Genomic DNA, 13,467 nt, shown 5'->3' on the forward strand with positions numbered 1-13,467 from the left:
CACCTAGATAATAAGGGAATACATTTCAAGTTTTGGAAATCAGGGTCCCACATGGAAAACAATTGAATACTGTTCAAGTTTCGGCAATTTGGCACCCACCTAGAGAATAAGGGTAATACAGTTCAAGATTTAGCAATTAGGCAGACACCTGGAGAAAAGGGAATACATTTCAAGTTTTAGCAATCAGGCAACCAATTTGAGAAAAAGGGAATACAGTTCAAGTTTTAGCAATCAGGCGCCTACCTGGAGAACAAGGGAATACAGTCCAAGTTTTGGTAATCATGCGCCCACTTTGTGAACAAGGGAATACTATTCATGTTTTGGCAATCAGGCGCCCACCTAGAGAACAAGGGAATACAGTCCAAATTTCGACAATCAGGCACTCACCTAGAGAATAAGGAAATACAAGTTCAAGCTTTGGTAATCAAGAGCCCACCTGAAGACCAAGGGAGTACAATTCAAGTTTTAACAATCAGACGCCCACCTGGAGAACAAGGGAATACACTTCAAGTTTAAGCAATCAGGCGGCCACCTGGAGAATAAGGGAATACAGTCCAAGTTTCAATAATTAGGCACCCACCTAGAGAACTACGAAATATATTTCAAATTTTGGAAATCAGGCACCCACCTAGAAAACAAGGGAAAACAGTTCAAGTTTTAACAATCAGGCGCCCACCTGGAGAACAAGGGAATACAGTCCAAGTTTTGGCAATCAGGTGCCCACCTGGAGAACAATGGAATATATTTCATGTTTTGGAAATCAGGAGCCTGCCTGGAAAACAAGGGAATACAATTCAAGTTTTAGCAATCAGGCACCCACCTGGAGAATAAGGAAATACAGTTCAAGTTTTAGCAATCAGGTGCCTACCAGGAGAATAAGGAAATACAGTTCAAGTTTCGGCAATCAGGCGCCCGCCTAAAGAATAAGGGAATAGAGTCCAAGTTTTGGCAATCAGGCGCCACCTGGAGAACAAGAGAATGCATTTCGAGTCTTGGCAATCAGGCACCCACCTGGAGATCAAGGGAGTATAGTTAAAGTTTTGGCAATAAAACGCCCTCCTGGAAAATAAGGGATTAGAGATTCGTGTTTTGGAAATCAGGCACCACCTGGAGAGCAAGGGAATACAGTTAGAGTTTCGGCAATCAGACACCTACCTAGAAAACAATGGAATATAGTTCGAGTTACGACAATTAGGCACCCACCTTGAAAATAAGGCAATACTGATTCAAGTTTTTGCAATCAGGCTCCCACTTGGAGAACAAGGGAATACAGTGCAAGTTTCGACAATCAGGCGCCCACTTGGAGAACAAGGAAATACAGTTCAAGTTTCGGCAATCAGGCTCCCACCTGGAGAACAAGAGAATACAATTCATGTTTTATCAATCAGGCAACCACTTAGAGAACAAGGGAATACAGTTCAAGTTTTAGCAATCATGCACCTAACTAGAAAATAAGGGAATACAGTCCAAGTATCGGCAAACAGGCATCCGCTTGGAGGACAAGGGAATACATTTCAAGTTTTGGCAATTAGGCACTCACCTGGAAAACAAGGGAATATAGTTCAAGTTTTAGCAATCAGGCGCCCACCTGGAGAACAAGAGAATACAGTACAAGTTTCGGCAATCAAGTGCCCACCTGGAGAACAAGGGAATACAGTTTGATGCTTTGGCAATCAGGCGCCCACCTTGAGAACAAAGAAATACAGTACGAGTTTTAGAAATTAGGCACCCACCTGGAGAATAAGGGAATACAGTTTCAAGCATTGGCAATTAGGAGCCCACCTGGAGAACAAGCGAATACAGTTCAAGTTTTAGCAATCAGTCGCCCACTTTGAGAACAAGGGAATTCACTTAAAGATTTTGCAATCAGGCGCCCACCTGCAGAACAAGGGAATACAGTCCAAGTTTTGGCAATTAGACACCCACCTGGAGAATTAAGGAATACATTTCAAGTTTTGGAAATCAGGCACCTACCTGGAAAACAAAAGAAAACAGTTCAAGTTTTAACAATCAAGTGCCCACCTGGAGAACAAGGGAATATAGTCAACTTTTCGGCAATCAGGTGCCCACCTGGAGAACAAGGGAATACAGTTCGAGTTTCGGCAATTAGGCACTCTCCTGGAGAACAAGGTAATACAGTTTCAAGCCTTGGCAATAAGGTGCCCACCTGGAGACCAAGATAATACATTTCATGTTTTGGAAATAAGGTGTCCACCCAGAAAAAATTGGAATACAGTTCAAGTTTTAGCAATCAGGCGCCCACCTGGAGAAGAAGGGAATACAGTTAAAGTTTTTAAAATCAGGCGCCCACTTGGAGAATAAGGGAATACAGTTCAAATTTTAGCAATCAAGCACCGACCTCGAGAACAAGGGAATACAGTTCATGTTTTAGCAATCAGGCGCCTACCTAGAGAACAAGGGAATACAGTCCAAGTTTTGGCAATTAGGCCCTCACCTGGAGAACAAGGGAATACAGTTTCAAGCTTTGGTAATCAGGAGCCCACCTGGAGAACAAGGGAATACAGTTAAAGTTTTGGTAATCACGCGCCCACTGGAAAACAATGGAATACAATTCAAGTTTTGGAAATCAAGCACCTATCTGGAGAACAAGAGAATATAATTCAAGTTGTGGCAATCTGGCGCCTACCTGAAGAACAAGGGAATACAGTTCAAATTTTAGCAATTAGCTGCCCTCATGGAGAACAAGGGAATACATATCAAGTTTTAGCAATCAGGAAACCACCTGGAGAACAAGGGAATACAGTTCAAGTTTTAGCAATCAGGCGCCTACCTGGAGAACAAGGGAATACAGTTTCATGCTTTGGCAATCAGGCGCCCACCTTGAGAACAAAGAAATACAGTACGAGTTTTAGAAATTAGGCGCCTACCTGGAGAACAAGGGAATACAGTTTCAAGCGTTGGCAATTAGGAGCCCACCTAGAGAACAAGCGAATACAGTTAAAGTTTTAGCAATCAGGCGCCCACTTTGAGAACAAGGGAATTCACTTAAAGATTTTGCAATCAGGCGCCCACCTGGAGAACAAGGGAATACAGTCCAAGTTTTGGCAATTAGACACCCACCTGGAGAATTAAGGAATACATTTCAAGTTTTGGAAATCAGGCACCCACCTGGAAAACAAAAGAAAACAGTTCAAGTTTTAACAATCAAGTGCCCACCCGGAGAACAAGGGAATATAGTCAACTTTTCGACAATCAGGTGCCCACCTGGAGAACAAGGGAATACAGTTCGAGTTTCGGCAATTAGGCACTCTCCTGGAGAACAAGGTAATACAGTTTCAAGCCTTGGCAATAAGGTGCCCACCTGGAGACCAAGATAATACATTTCAAGTTTTGGAAATAAGGTGTCCACCCAGAAAAAATTGGAATACAGTTCAAGTTTTAGCAATCAGGCGCTCACCTGGAGAAGAAGGGAATACAGTCCAAGTTTTGGCAATTAGGCCCTCACCTGGAGAATAAGGGAATACAGTTCAAGTTTTAGCAATTAAGCACCGACCTCGAGAACAAGGGAATACAGTTCATGTTTTAGCAATCAGGCGCCTACCTAGAGAACAAGGGAATACAGTCCAAGTTTTGGCAATTAGGCCCTCACCTGGAGAACAAGGGAATACAGTTTCAAGCTTTGGTAATCAGGAGCCCACCTGGAGAACAAGGGAATACAGTTCAAGTTGTGGCAATCAGGCGCCTACCTGAAGAACAAGGGAATACAGTTCAAATTTTAGCAATTAGGCGCCCTCATGGAGAACAAGGGAATACATATCAAGTTTTAGCAATCAGGCAACCACCTGGAGAACAAGGGAATACAGTTCAAGTTTTAGCAATCAGGCGCCTACCTGGAGAACAAGGGAATACAGTTTCATACTTTGGCAATCAGGCGCCCACCTTGAGAACAAAGAAATACAGTACGAGTTTTAGAAATTAGGCGCCCACCTGGAGAACAAGGGAATACAGTTTCAAGCATTGGCAATTAGGAGCCCACCTGGAGAACAAGGGAATACAGTTCAAGTTTTAGCAATCAGGCGCCCACTTTGAGAACAAGGGAATTCACTTAAAGATTTTGCAATCAGGCGCCCACCTGGAGAACAAGGGAATACAGTCCAAGTTTCGGCAATTAGACACCCACCTGGAGAATGAAGGAATACATTTCAAGTTTTGGAAATCAGGCACCCACCTGGAAAACAAAAGAAAACAGTTCAAGTTTTAACAATCCAGCGCCCACCTGGAGAACAAGGGAATATAGTCAACATTTCGGCAATCAGGTGCCCACCTGGAGAACAAGGGAATACAGTTCGAGTTTAGGCAACTAGGCACTCTCCTGGAGAACAAGGTAATACAGTTTCAAGCCTTGGCAATAAGGTGCCCACCTGGAGAACAAGATAACACATTTCAAGTTTTGGCAATAAGGTGCCCACCCAGAAAAAATTGGAATACAGTTCAAGTTTTAGCAATCAGGCGCCCACCTGGAGAAGAAGGGAATACAGTTCATGTTTTAGCAATCAGGCGCCTACCTAGAGAACAAGGGAATACAGTCCAAGTTTTGGCAATTAGGCGCTCACCTGGAGAACAAGGGAATACAGTTTCAAGCTTTGGTAATCAGGAGCCCACCTGGAGAACAAGGGAATACAGTTAAAGTTTTTTCAATCACGCGCCCACTGGAAAACAAAGGAATACAATTCATGTTTTGGAAATCAGGCACCCACCTGGAGAACAAGAGAATATAATTCAAGTTGTGGCAATCAGGCGCCTACCTGAAGAACAAGGGAATACAGTTCAAATTTTAGCAATTAGGCGCCCTCATAGAGAACAAGGGAATACAGATCAAGTTTTAGCAATCAGGCAACCACCTGGAGAACAAGGGAATACAGTTCAAGCTTTAGCAATCAGGCTCCTACCTGGAGAACAAAGGAAAACAGTCCAAGGTTTGGCAATCAGGCGCCCACTTTGTGAACAAGGGAATACTATTCAAGTTTTGGCTATCAGGAGCCCACCTGGAGAACAAGGGAATACAATTAAAGTTTTGGCAATCAGGCGCCCACCTGGAGAACAAGGGAATATAGTTTCAAGCTTTGGCAATCAGGAGCCCACCTGGAGAACAAGAGAATACAATTCATGTTTTGGAAATCAGGCACCCACTTGGAGAACAAGAAAATATAATTCAAGTTTTGGCAATCAGGCGCCTACCTGAACAAAAAGGGAATACAGTTCAAATTTTGGTAATTAGGCGCCCACCTGGAGAATAAGGGAATACAGTTAAAGTTTCAACAATAAGGCACCCACCTAGATAATAAGGGAATACATTTCAAGTTTTGGAAATCAGGGTCCCACATGGAAAACAATTGAATACTGTTCAAGTTTCGGCAATTTGGCACCCACCTAGAGAATAAGGGTAATACAGTTCAAGATTTAGCAATTAGGCGGACACCTGGAGAACAAGGGAATACAATTCAAGTATTAGCAATCAGGCGCCCACCTGAAGAACAAGGGAATACAGTTCAAATTTTAACAATTAGGCGCCCACCTGGAAAACAAGGGAATACAGATCAAGTTTTAACAATCAGGCAACCACCTTGAGAAAAAGGGAATACAGCTCAAGTTTTAGCAATCAGGCGCCTACCTGGAGAATAAGGGAATACAGTCCAAGTTTTGGTAATCAGGCGCCCACTTTGTGAACAAGGGAATACTATTCATGTTTTGGCAATCAGGCGCTCATCTAGAGAACAAGGGAATATAGTCCAAGTTTTGGCAATCAGGAGCTCACCTGGAGAACAAGGGAATACAGTTTCAAGGTTTGGCAATCAGGAGCCCACCTGGAGAACAAGGGAATACAGTTGAAGTTTTGGCAATTAGGCGCCCACTGGAAAACAAAGGAATACAATTCAAGTTTTGGAAATCAGGCACCCACCTGGAGAACAAGAGAATATAATTCAAGTTTTGGGAATCAGTCGCTCACCTGGAGAACAAGGGAATACAGTTTCAAGCTTTGGCAATCAGGAGCCCACCCGGAGAACAAGGGAATACAATTCAAGTTTTGGCAATCAGGCGCCCACTTGAAAACAAGGGAATATAATTCATGTTTTGGAAATCAGGCACCCACCTGAAGAACAAGAGAATACAATTCATGTTTTGGAAATCAGGCACCCACTTGGAGAACAAGAAAATATAATTCAAGTTTTGGCAATCAGGCGCCTACCTGAACAAAAAGGGAATACAGTTCAAATTTTGGTAATTAGGCGCCCACCTGGAGAACAAGGGAATACAGTTAAAGTTTCAACAATAAGGCACCCACCTAGATAATAAGGGAATACATTTCAAGTTTTGGAAATCAGGGTCCCACATGGAAAACAATTGAATACTGTTCAAGTTTCGGCAATTTGGCACCCACCTAGAGAATAAGGGTAATACAGTTCAAGATTTAGCAATTAGGCGGACACCTGGAGAACAAGGGAATACAGTTCAAGTATTAGCAATCAGGCGCCCACCTGAAGAACAAGGGAATACAGTTCAAATTTTAACAATTAGGCGCCCACCTGGAAAACAAAGGAATACAGATCAAGTTTTAACAATCAGGCAACCACCTTGAGAAAAAGGGAATACAGCTCAAGTTTTAGCAATCAGGCGCCTACCTGGAGAACAAGGGAATACAGTCCAAGTTTTGGTAATCAGGCGCCCACTTTGTGAACAAGGGAATATTATTCATGTTTTGGCAATCAGGCGCTCATCTAGAGAACAAGGGAATATAGTCCAAGTTTTGGCAATCAGGCGCTCACCTGGAGAACAAGGGAATACAGTTTCAAGCTTTGGCAATCAGGAGCCCACCTGGAGAACAAGGGAATACAGTTGAAGTTTTGGCAATTAGGCGCCCACTAGAAAACAAAGGAATACAATTCAAGTTTTGGAAATCAGGCACCCACCTGGAGAACAAGAGAATATAATTCAAGTTTTGGGAATCAGTCGCTCACCTGGAGAACAAGGGAATACAGTTTCAAGCTTTGGCAATCAGGAGCCCACCCGGAGAACAAAGGAATACAGTTCAAGTTTTGGCAATCAGGCGCCCACTTGAAAACAAGGGAATATAATTCATGTTTTGGAAATCAGGCACCCACCTGGAGAACAAGAGAATATAATTCAAGTTTTGGCAATCAGGCGCTCACCTGGAGAACAAGGGAATACAGTTTCAAGCTTTGGCAATCAGGACCCCACCTGGAGAACAAGGGAATACATTTCAAGTTTTGGCAATCAGGCGCCCACTAGAAAACAAGGGAATACAATTCAAATTTTAGCAAACAGGCACCCACCTGGAGAAAAAGAGAAGATAATTCAAGTTTTGGTAATCAGTAGCCTACCTGAAGAACAAGGGAATACAATTCAAATTTAAGCAATTAGGCGCCCACCTGGAGAATAAGGGAATACAGATCAAGTTTTAGCAATAAGGCAACCACCTGGAGAACAAGGGAACAAAGTTCAAGTTTTAGCAATCAGGCGCCTACCTGGAGAACAAGGGAATACAGTCCAAGTTTTGGCAATCAGACGCCCACCTAGAAAACAAAGGAATACAATTCAAGTATTAGCAATCAGGCACTCTCTAGGAACACAAGGGAATACAATTCAAGTTTTAGCAATCAGGCGCCCACCAGGAGAACAAGGGAATACAGTTCATGTTTTAGCAATATGGCGCCCACATAGAGAACAAGGAAATACAAATCAATTTTTAGCAATCATGCGCCCACATGGAGAATAAAGAAATACAGTTCACATTTCGGCAATCAGGCGCCCACCTGGAGAACAATGTAATACTGTTCAAGTATTGGCAATCAGGCACCCCCCTAGAAAACAAGGGAATACAATTAAAGTTTTGGCAATCAGGCGCCCACCTGGAGAACAAGGGAATACAGTTAAAGTTTCGGCAATCAGGCGCCCACCTTGATAATAAGGAAATATATTTCATGTTTTGGAAATGAGGCGCCCATGTGGAAAACAATTTAATACTGTTAGAGTTTCGGCAATTTGGCACCCACCAAGAGAACAAGGGTAATACAGTTTAAGTTTTAGCAATTAGGCGCCCACCTGGAGAACAAGGGAATACAGTTCAAGTATTAGCAATCGGGCGCCCACCTGGAGAACAAGGGAATACAGTTTCAAGCTTTGGCAATCAGGCGCCCATCTTGAGAACAAGGGAATACAATTAATGTTTTGGCAATATGGTGCCAACCTGGAGAACAAGTGAATACAGTTCGAGTTTCGGCAATCAGGCACCCTCCTGGAGAACAAGGGAATATAGTTAAAGTTTCGGCAATCAAGCGCCCACCTTGATAATAAGGAAATATATTTCATGTTTTGGAAATGAGGCGTCCATGTGGAAAACAATTTAATACTGTTAGAGTTTCGGCAATTTGGCACCCACCAAGAGAACAAGGGTAATACAGTTTAAGTTTTAGCAATTAGGCGCCCACCTGTAGAACAAGGGAATACAGTTCAAGTATTAGCAATTGGGCGCCCACCTGGAGAACAAGGGAATACAGTTTCAAGCTTTGGCAATCAGGCGCCCATCTTGAGAACAAGGGAATACAATTAATGTTTTGGCAATATGGTGCCAACCTGGAGAACAAGTGAATACAATTCGAGTTTCGGCAATCAGGAACCCTCCTGGAGAACAAGGTAATACAGTTTCAAGTCTTGGCAATCAGGTGCCCACCTGGAGAACAAGAGAATACATTTCAAGTTTTGGCAATAAGGTGCCCACCCAAAAATTATTGGAATACAGTTCAAGTTTTAGTAATCAGGCGTCCACCTGGAGAACAAGGGAATACAGTTCATGTTTTGAAAATCAGGCGCACACCTAGAGAATAAGGGAATATAGTTCAAGTTTTATCAATCAAGCACCGACCTTGAGAACAAGGGAATACAGTTAATGTTTTAGCAATCAGGCGCCCACCCGGAGAACAAGGGAATATAGTTCAAGTTTTGGCAATCAGGCGCCCACTGGAAAACAAGGGAATACAATTCAAGTTTTTGAAATCAGACACCCACCTGGAGAACAAGAGAATATAATTCAAGTTTTGGCAATCAGGCACCTACCTAAAGAACAAGGGAATACAGTTCAAATTTTAGCAATTAGGCGCCCACCTGGAGAACAAGGTAATACAGATCAAGTTTTAGCAATCAGGCAACCACCTGGAGAACAAGGGAATGCAGTTCAACTTTTAGCAATCAGGCGCCTACCTGGAGAACAAAGGAAAACAGTCCAAGTTTTGGCAATCAGATGCCCACTTTTTGAACAAGGGAATACTATTCAAGTTTTGGCAATCAGGCACCCACCTAGAGAACAAGGGAATACAATTAAAGTTTTGGCAATCAGGCGCCCACCTGGAGAACAAGGGAATACAGTTAATGTTTTGGCAATCAGGCGCCCCCCTGGATAATAAAGAAATATATTTCAAGTTTTGGAAATGAGGCACCCGCGTGCAAAACAATTTAATACTGTTAGAGTTTCGGCAATTTGGCACCCACCTAGAGAACAAGGGTAATACAGTTTAAGTTTTAGCAATTAGGCGCCCACCTGGAGAACAAGGGAATACAGTTCAAGTATTAGCAATCAGGCGCCCACCTGGAGAACAAGGGAATACAGTTTCAAGCTTTGGCAATCAGGCGCCCACCTTGAGAACAAGGGAATACAATTAATGTTTTGGCAATATGGCGCCAACCTGGAGAACAAGTGAATACAGTTCGAGTTTCGGCAATCAGGCACCCTCCTGGAGAACAAGGTAATACAGTTTCAAGCCTTGGCAATCAGGTGTCCACATGGAGAACAAGGGAATACATTCCAAGTTTTGGCAATAAGGTGCCCACCCAGAAAAAATTGGAATACAGTTCAAGTTTTAGTAATCAGGCGTCTACCTGGAGAACAAGGAATACAGTCCACGTTTTGAAAATTAGGCGCCCACCTAGAGAATAAGGGAATATAGTTCAAGTTTTAGCAATCAAGCACCGACCTTGAGATCAAGGGAATACAGTTCATGTTTTAGCAATCAGGCGCCCACCTGGAGAACAAGGGAATACAGTCCAAGTTTTGGCAATCAGGCGCCCACTATAAAACAAGGGAATACAATTCAAGTTTTTGAAATCAGACACCCACCTGGAGAACAAGAGAATATAATTCAAGTTTTGGCAATCAGGCGCCTACCTGAAGAACAAGGGAATACAGTTCAAATTTTAGCAATTAGGCGCCCACCTAGAGAACAAGGTAATACAAATCAAGTTTTAGCAATCAGGAAACCACCTGGAGAACAAGGGAATACAGTTCAAGTTTTAGCAATCAGGAGCCTACCTGGAGAACAAGGGAATATAGTCCAAGTTTTGGCTATCAGGTGCCCACTTTGTGAATAAGGGAATACTATTCAAGTTTTGGCAATCATGCGCCCACTTGAAGAACAAGGGAATACAGTCCAAGTTTTGGCAATCCGGCGCTCACCTGCAGAACAAGGGAATACAATTTCAAGCTTTGGCAATCAGAAGCCCACCTGGAGAACAAGGGAATACAGTTCAAATTTTGGCAATCAGGCGCCCACTGGAAAACAAGGGAATACAATTCATGTTTTGGAAATCAAGCACACACCTGGAGAACAAGAGAATATTATTCAAGTTTTGGCAATCAGGCACCTACCTGAAGAACAAGGGAATACAATTCAAATTTTAGCAATTAGGCGCCCACCTGGAGAACAAGGGAATACAGATCATGTTTAAAAAATCATGCAACCACCTGGAGAACAAGGGAATACAGTTCAAGTTTTAGCAATCAGGAACCTACCTGGAGAACATGGGAATACAGTCCAAGTTTTGGCAATCAGGCGTCCACCTGGAGAACAAGGTAATACTGTTCTAGTATTGGCAATCAGGCACCCACCTGGAGATCAAGGGAATACCGTTAAAGTTTTGGCAACAAAATGCCCTCCTGTAAAATAAGGGAATAGAGATTCATGTTTTGGCAATCAGGCGCCACCTGGAGAACATGGGAATATAGTTAGAGTTTCGGCAATCAGGCACCCACCTAGAAAACAAGGGAATACAGTTCGAGTTACGGCAATCAGGCACCCACCTTGAAAATAAGGCAATACAGATTCAAGTTTTTGAAATCAGGCTCCTACTTGGAGAATAAGGGAATACAGTCCAAGTATCGGCAAACAGGTGCCCGCCTGGGGAACAAGGGAATACATTTCATGTTTTGGAAATCAGGCGCCCACCTGAAAAACAAGGGAATACAGTTCAAGTTTTTACAATCATGCGCCCACCTGGAGAATAAGGGAATACTGTTCAAGTTTCGGCAATTAAGTGCCCACTTGGAGAACAAGGGAATACAGTTTCAAGCTTTGGCAATTAGGATCCCACCTGGAGAAAAAGGGAATACACATAAAGTTATAGCAATCAGATGCGCACTGGAGAACAAGGGAATATAGTCCAAGTTTCGGCAATCAGGTACCCACCTAGAGAACTAGGGAATACATTTCAAGTTTTGGAAACCAGGCGCCTACCTAGAAAACAAGGGAAAACAGTTCAAGTTTTAGTAATCAGGCACCCACCTGGAGAATAAGGGAATACAGCCCATGTTTTGGCAATCAGGCGCCCACCTGGAGAATAAGGGAATATTGTTCAAGTATTGGCAATCAGGCGCCCACCTAGAGAACAAGGGAATACAATTAAAGTTTTGGCAATCAGGCGCCCACCTGGAGAACAAGGGAATACAGTTAAAGTTTCGGCAATCAAGCGCCCACCTAGATAATAAGGGAATACATTTCACGTTTTGGAAATCAGGTGCCCACATGGAAAACAATTGAATACTGTTCAAGTTTCGGCAATTTGGCACCCACCTAGAGAACAAAGGAATACAGTTCAAATATTAGAAATCAGGCGCCCACATGGAGAACAAGGGAATACACTTTCAAGCTTTGGCAATCAGGCGCCCACCTTGAGAACAATGGAATACAATTAATGTTTTGGCAATATGGCGCCCACCTGGAGAACAAGGGAATAAATTCCAGTTTCGGCAATCAGGCACCATCTTGGAGAACAAGGTAATACAGTTTCAAGCCTTGGAGATCAGGTGCCCACTTGGAGAACAAGGGAATACATTTCAAGTTTTTGCAATAAGGTGCCCACCCAGAAAAAAATGGAATATAGTTCAAGTTTTAGCAATCAGGCGCCCACCTGGAGAACAAGGGAAGACAGTTCACGTTTCGAAAATCAGGCGCCCACTGTGAAAATAAGGGAATACAGTTCTAGTTTTAGAAATCAAGCACCAATCTTGAGAACAAGGGAATACAGTTCATGTTTTAGCAATCAGGCGCCCACCTGAAGAACAAAAGACTATAGTTCAAGTTTTGGCAATCAGGCGCCCACCTGGAGAACAAGGGAATACAGTTAAAGTTTCGGCAATCAGGCGCCCACCTGGATAATAAGGGAATACCTTTCAAGTTTTGGAAATCAGGCACCCATATGGAAAACAATTGAATACTGTTCAAGTTTCGGCAATTTGGCACCCACCTAGAGAACAAGGGTAATACAGTTAAAGTTTTAGCAATTAGGCGACCACCTGGAGAACAAGGGAATATAGTTCAAGTATTAGCAATCAAGCGCCCAGCTGGAGAACAAGGGAACACAATTTCAAGCTTTGGCAATCAGGCGCCCACCTTGAGAATAAGGGAATACAATTAAAGGTTTGGCAATATGGCGCCCACATGGAGAACAAGTGAGTACAGTTTGAGTTTCGGCAATCAGGCACCCTCCTGGAGACCAAGGTAATACAGTTTCAAGTCTTGGCAATCGGATGTCCACCTGGAGAACAAGGGAATACAGTTCAAGTTTTAGCAATCAGGCGCCCACTTGGAGAACAAGGGAATACAGTTCACGTTTTCAAAATCAGTCGCCCACCTAGAGAATAAGGGAATACAGTTCAAGTTTTGGCAATCAAGCACCGACCTCGAGAACAAGGGAATACAGTTCATGTTTTAGCAATCAGGCGCCCTCCTGGAGAACAAGGGAATACAGTTTCAAGCTTTGGCAATCAGGCGCCCACTAAAAAACAAGGAAATACAATTCATGTTTTGGAAATCAGGCACCCACCTGGAGAACAAGATACTATAATTCAAGTTTTGGGAATCAGGTGCCCACCTGGAGAACAAGGGAATACAGTTAAAGTTTCGGCAATCAGGCACCCACCTGGATAATAAGGGAATACAATTCAGGTTTTGGAAATCAGGCGTCCACAAAGAAAACAATTGAATACTGTTCAAGTTTCGGCAATTTGGGACCCACCTAGAGAACAAGGGTAATATAGTTAAAGTTTTAGCAATTAGGCACCCACCTGGAGAACAAGGGAATACACTTTCAAGCTTTGGCAATCAGGCGCCCAACTTGAGAACAAGGGAATACAATTAAAGTTTTGGCAATATGGCGCCC

Source organism: Nicotiana sylvestris, chromosome 8 (genome assembly GCF_000393655.2).
Source record: "Nicotiana sylvestris chromosome 8, ASM39365v2, whole genome shotgun sequence".
In the NCBI taxonomy this organism is placed as follows: domain Eukaryota; kingdom Viridiplantae; phylum Streptophyta; class Magnoliopsida; order Solanales; family Solanaceae; genus Nicotiana; species Nicotiana sylvestris.